The sequence below is a fragment of the Mustela erminea genome, chromosome 8 (genome assembly GCF_009829155.1).
Source record: "Mustela erminea isolate mMusErm1 chromosome 8, mMusErm1.Pri, whole genome shotgun sequence".
In the NCBI taxonomy this organism is placed as follows: Eukaryota; Metazoa; Chordata; class Mammalia; order Carnivora; family Mustelidae; genus Mustela; species Mustela erminea.
The window spans coordinates 104,668,022-104,674,576 of NC_045621.1; the positions used below are offsets into that span (position 1 = coordinate 104,668,022).

The 6,555-nt window shown below is 42.5% G+C and overlaps 1 non-coding gene across 1 annotated transcript; it reads left to right on the plus strand.

Moving 5' to 3' along the window:
• Positions 1 to 1,450: 1,450 nt before the first annotated feature.
• LOC116597986 lies at positions 1,451 to 1,552 on the plus strand. Its single transcript, XR_004288899.1, has one exon. It is a non-coding gene; the product is annotated as a U6 spliceosomal RNA (small nuclear RNA).
• Positions 1,553 to 6,555: the final 5,003 nt, after the last annotated feature.

The following is a 6,555-nucleotide window of genomic DNA, read 5'->3' on the forward strand; positions in this document are numbered from 1 at the left end:
GGGGAGCAGCAGACAGAGGGAAAAGCAGACTCCCCCATTGAGCAAGGAGCCTGATGCAGGGCTCTATCCCAGGACCCTAGGATCATGACCTGAGCTGAAGGGAGATGCTTAACTGACAGAGCCACCCAGGCAACCCATGTTATGATGTCTTTTTATGATCAGGTTTATCAATCTTTTTTTCATTGATGAATGCTTATTATTTCTTCCTAAAAAAGAAAATATGTCCCCACTCCAAGGTAATAAGGATATTCTCTTGTAGTTCATCTAGGTTTTGGGGTTTTTTTTTTTAATTTTATTTATTTATTTGTCAGAGACAGAGGGAGAGAGAGTGAGCGAGCACAGGCAGACAGAGAGGCAGGCAGAGGCAGAGGGAGAAGCAGGCTCCCTGCCGAGCAAGGAGCCCGATGTGGGACTCGATCCCAGGACCCTGGGATCATGACCTGAGCGGAAGGCAGCTGCTTAACCAACTGAGCCACCCAGGCGTCCCCGTCTAGGTTTTTTTAGGTATAGGTTTTTTACAACCTTTAGGGCTTCTATACATAGAGAATTTACTTTTTGGTTGTGGTGTGAGGTAGGTAGTGAATTTTTTCCAAACTGACAACCAGTTGTTTTAAAACCTGTTACTGAAAATGCCATCCTTTTCCCAAAGGTGGGTAATGGCACTTTTGACATATATTTTAGATTCTCTTTTGGTTCTGTCAGGTTATTTTTTCATCCCTGTGCCTTAATGCACATCTTTTTTTTTTTTTTAAGATTTTATTTTTTTATTTATCTATTTGACAGACAGAGATCACCAGTAGACAGAGAGGCAGGCAGAGAGAGAGAGAGAGGAGGAAGCAGGCTCCCCGCAGAGCAGAGAGCCCGATGCGGGACTCGATCCCAGGACCCTGAGACCACGACCCGAGCCGAAGGCAGAGGCTCTAACCCACTGAGCCACCCAGGCGCCCCCTTAATGCACATCTTAATCGCTATATCTTGATAGTAAGTCACAGTATCTGGAAAGGAGGAACGCCTGGCTGGCTCCGTCGGTTAAGCATCTGCCTTTGTCTTGGGTCCTGATCCCAGGCTCCTGGGTTGGAGTTCCACATGAGGCTCCTTGCTCAGCAGGGAGCCTGCTTTTCCCTCTGCCTGCCACTCACCCTGCTTGTGGTCTCTCGCTCTAACAAATAAAGAAAATCTTTTTTAAAAAGTCTGGAAAGTAAGCCCCTGCCTGTCAAGTAAACACAGTGGGAGCTAGCTATATTTGAGCTATCTCTCTTGAACAACCCCTCCCCCTCCCCCCGAAAAAGAGGATGCATACTGCAAGAAAGAAAATCCAGAAGGAGGCTAGCAAATGTGCCAGTGGGCAGTCAGTGGCAAAGCTGGAATCCTGGAACTGGAGATTGATATCCTGTACCAAGGGGAACTGTGGTCTGTGCAGATCTGTGGGGGCCTCCTGAGAGCTCACACGGTGCTTGCTTTGGCAACACAGATACTAAACTTGGAACAAAACAGAAGATTAGCATGGCTCCTACACAAGGGTGACACTCAAAAAAAGAGTTCACACATGTGTCCCATGAGAGGTCCAGACTTTGGACACCTGCCCACACAAAGCACTGTGGGCACAGTGTTACGAAGTAAAACAACAGCTACCACAGAGAATTCCAGTTGCTCCCAATGCAGTAAAAAGACATTTATTCTGAAAATGAAGTTAAAACAATTCAACTTCTAATAGCATCAAGAATAAAATACTTAAAGGGGCACATGGGTGGTTCAGTGGTTTAAGCATCTGCCTTTGGCTCAGGTCATGATCCCAGAGTCCTATGATCGAGTCCCACATCGGGCTCCCTACGGAGCAAGCAGGCTGCTTCTCCCTCTTTCTACCGCTCCGGCTGCTTGCGCGTGCTCGCGCTCGCTCTCTTTCTCCCTCTCTCTCTCTCAGATAAATAAAATACATGTACTTTTTAAAAGATTTTATTTATTTATTTGACAGAGAGATCACAAGTAGGCAGAGGGGGGGGGGGGCGGTACGGGGAGCAGAGAGCCCAGTGCAGGGCTTGATCCCAGAACCCTGAGATCATGACCTGAGCCAAAGGCAGAGGCTTAACCCACTGAGCCACCCAGGCACCACAATAAAATATTGGAAAAAAAAAGTAAAATATTTAGGAATAGATTTAACCAAAGAAATAGAAGACTAATACCAAACATTGTAGAAAGAAATTAAGGAAAACCTAAATAAGTGGACCAGAAGTTTTAATATTGTTAACATACTCTTCGGGGCACCTGGGTGGCTTAGTCAGTTGAGTAAGAGATGGCTCTTGGTTTCAGCTCAGGTTATGATCTCGGGGCCAGGGATCAAGCCCTGTTTTGGGCTCCACACTCAGGGGGGAGTCTGCTTGAAGGATTCTCTCTCCCTCTCCCCCTCCCCCTACTCACACACACTCTCTCTCTCTCTCAAGTAAATAAATAAATCTTGGGGAGAAAGCTCTCCAAGGAAAGGAAAAGTGAATTGGGGGAAGCTGGAGGGGGAGACAAACCATGAGGGACTGTAGACTGAGAAACAAACTGAGGGTTTCAGAGGGGAGAGGGGTGGGGGGTTGGGTGAGCCTGCTGGTGGGTATTATGGAGGGCATGTATTGTATGGAGCACTGGGTGTGATGCATAAACAGTGAATCTTGGAACACTGAAAAAATAAAATTAAAAAAAAAAAAACCTCTCCAAAATGATCTACAGATTCAGTGCAGTCCCTATCAAAACCTCAACTGCCACCTTTGTAGAAACAAACACAGTGATCCTACAATTCCTCTGGGAGTGCAAAGGACCAAGAGAAGTCAAAACAGGACCAAGAGAAGCCAAAACAATCTTGGAAAAAAAGAACAAAGTTGAAGGACTGACAGTTTCTGATTTTTGAAACTCACTACAAAGCTACAATAATCAAAATAGTGTGGTACTGGGGCACTTCGGTGGCTCAGTTGTTAAGTGTCTACCTTCAGCTTGGGTCATGATCCCAGGGTCCTGGAATCAAGCCCCGCATTGAGCTCCCTGCTCGGCTGGAAGCCTGCTTATCCCTCTCCCATTCCCCTGCTTGTATTCCCTCTCTTGCTGTTTCTCTCTCTCTGTCAAACAAATAAAATCTTAAAAAAAAAAAAAAAAAAAAAAATAGTGTGGTACTGGCTAAGGAGAGACCAGTGGAATACAATTAAGAATCAAGAAATAGGGGCACCTGGATGGCCCAGTGGGTTAAAAGCCTCTGCCTTCAGCTCAGGTCATGTTCCCAGGGTCTTGGGATCGAGCCCCACATTGGCCTTTGCTCAGGGAGGAGCCTGCTTCCTCCTCTCTCTCTTTGCCTGCCTCTCCGTCTACTTGTGATTTCTCAAATTAATAAAATAAATAAAATTTTAAAAAAAAGAATCAAGAAATAAACCCCCTGTTGAAAATCAATTGATTTTCAACAAGGAGCCACAATAATTCAATGAGGAAGGAATAATTAGTCTTTTAAACAAATGGTAGTGGAACAATTGGACAGCTATGTATAAAAGAATGAAGTTGGACCCTTTCTCCACTCTGTATATAAAAAATGATGTGAATCTAAAACTGCTCGTAAGGAAAAAAAAAAAGGACTCTAAATAGATCAAAGACCTACATGTAAGATCTCAACTGTAAAACTCTACAAAGAAAACAAGATGGGGGGTGCCTGGGTGGCTCAGTGGGTTAAGCCTCTGCCTTCAGCTCAGGTCATGATCTCAGGGTTCTGGGATCGAGCCCCACATCGGGCTCTCTGCTCAGCAGGGAGCCTGCTTCCTCCTCTCTCCCTCTTTGCCTGCTTCTCTGCCTACTTGTGATCTCTCTCTCTCTGTCAAATAAATAAATAAAATCTTTAAAAAAAAAAAAAAAAGGAAAAGAAAACATAAGATGGGGTGCCTGGGTGGCTCAGTCCTTAAGTTCTGCCCTCAGCTCAGGTCATGATCCCAGAGTCCTGGGATTGAGCCCCACATTAGGCTATCAACTTGGCAGGAAGCCTGCTTCTCCCTCTCCCATTCTTCCTGCTTGTGTTCCCTCTCTCACTATCTCTCTCTGTCAAATAAATAAAATCTTTAAAAAAAAAAAAAAAGACAAAAGAAACCTTAAATGTCCTTATCCTTAGATTAGGCATTGGTTTCTTAGATATGACACCAAAAACAGGCAACTAAAGAAAAAAAAAAAGGATAAATTGAATTTAATTAAAATGTTAAAATTTTTGTGCTTCATAGGACACTAGTAAGAAAGGGAAAAAGAGCAACTGGGTGGCTCAGTTGGTTAAGCAACTGCCTTCTGCTTAGGTCATAATCCTAGAGTCTCAGGATTGAGTCCCACATCAGGCTCCCTGCTCAGCAGAGAGTCTGCTTCTCCCTCTGACCCTCCTCTCATACTCTTTCTCTCTCTCAAATAAGTAAATCTTTTTTTAAAAAAAGGAAAAAATAACCTAAGAAATGGAAGAAAATATTTGTAAATCCTACATCTGATAAATGTCTAGTCTCCAGAATATTTAAAGAACTCTTAGGACTCAATAATAAAAAAAACAAGTAACCTAATTTAAAAATGGGCAAAGGATCTGAAGAGACATTTCTCCAAAAAAATATGCAGATAGCCAGTGAGCCCATGAAAAGATACTTAATATCAGTAGTTACTGGGGAAATGGAAATCAAAACCACATTGAGAGGGGCACCTTGGGTGGTTCAGTCCGTTAAGTGTCTGCCCTTGGCTCAGTTCATGACCCCAGGACCCTAGGGTGGAGCCCCACATCAGGCTCCCTTCCAAAGCTCTCCCTCTCTCTCTGCGTGCCACTCCTCCTACTTGGGCTCTCTCTCTCTTTCTGCCAAATTAATTTTTAAAATAGGTAGATAGATAGATAGATAGATAGATAGATAGATACCACACACACTAAAATGTCTATAATTTAAAAACAAAAAACAAAACCAGGGGCACCTGGGTGGCTCAATCAAGTTCTGCCTTCAGCTCAGGTCATGCTCACAGAGTCCTGGGATCGAGACCCACACCAAGCTCCCTGCTCAGTGGGAAGCTTGCTTCTCCCTCTTCCACTCCCCCTGCTTGTGTTCCCTCTCTCTCTGTCAAATACATAAATCTATTTATATATATTTTAAAAGGAAATAAAAATGATTTTGGCTCAGGTCATCATCTTGGAGTCATGGGATCAAGCCCCACATTAGGCTCGGCACTCAGCAGGGAGTCTTGTTAAGATTCTCTGTCTCCCTTTGCCCCTTCCCCCTGCATTTTCTCTCTTGCTCGCTCAAATAAATCTTTAGTAATAGTAAAATAAAATACTAGAGGTGCTGGACAATGGTATAAGAAGATGAAAAGAAATAAGCAATATAAGGATTGGAAATAAAGAGACAAGCTATCATTTTGTGAAAAACAATATGACCAACATAGAAGTATCAACAAAATTAACAAATTATTGCAGCAGGTTGGATGTACCACATTTTACTCAATCTGTCCCCTAATGGAATTTGAACTGATCTTTTGCTATTCAGTTGTGCCATATGAATAATTCTGTGCACAGGTTGCTATCTATTTGTGGGGGTAAGCCTTCAGGGTAAGTGCCTGGAAATGGTATTGCTAAATCAAGAAGTAAAGGCATATGAAATGTTGTCAGCCAGATTGACTCCAAATTGTTGCAGTGTTTTGTACCCCTTACATTAACAATATAAGAGTGCCTATTTCTTCACAGTCTTAATAACAAAGACATTTGTATTTTTGTCCATCTGATAAGTGAAAAGTGATATTGGCATCTTATTGTAGTTTTCATTTATATTGTATTAATAAATGTAATAAATAAATATAATTATTACAATTACTATATAATTATAAATATAATAATAAATAATAAATATAACAATAAATAATAATAATAAATCTTTTTCTACATTTAGGGCTGTCTTTCCTTGTCTGTGCTGTTTACTCATTTTTGTATTGAGATTTTGCTCATCAGTTTTTAATAAGCTTTGTTTCTTACAGTTAAAAAAAAGAAGGGAGGAGTGCCTGGGTGGTTCAGTGTGTTAAAGCCTCTGCCTTCGGCTCAGGTCATGATCCCAGGATCATGGGATCAAGCCCTGAATCCAGCTCTCTGCTCAGCGGGGAGCCTGCTTCCTTCTCTCTCTGCCTGCCTCTCTGCCTACTTGTGATCTCTCTCTGTCAAATAAGTAAATAAATAAAATCTTTAAAAAAGTAAAAATAAAAGAATGGAACCTGAATGTCTACAATATAGAGATGGGTTAATTATTCTGTGTCCATACTGTACATAGTATTCTAGTGGAATACTATACAGCTATGAAAGATCAAAGTTGGTTACATGTGCTTCTATCAGAAGATCTCCTCACTACACTTAAAAAAAAAAAAGCAATGTTTAGGGGGCATCTGGGTAACTCAGTCAGTTGGGCGCCTGCCTTTGGCTCAGGTTGTGATCCCCAGGGCCTTGGATTGAGCCCCATGTCAGGCTCCCTGCTCAATGGGGTGTCTGCTTCTCCCTCTCCCTCTGCCCTGTTCATGCTCCCTCTATCTCTCAAGTAAATAAACCTT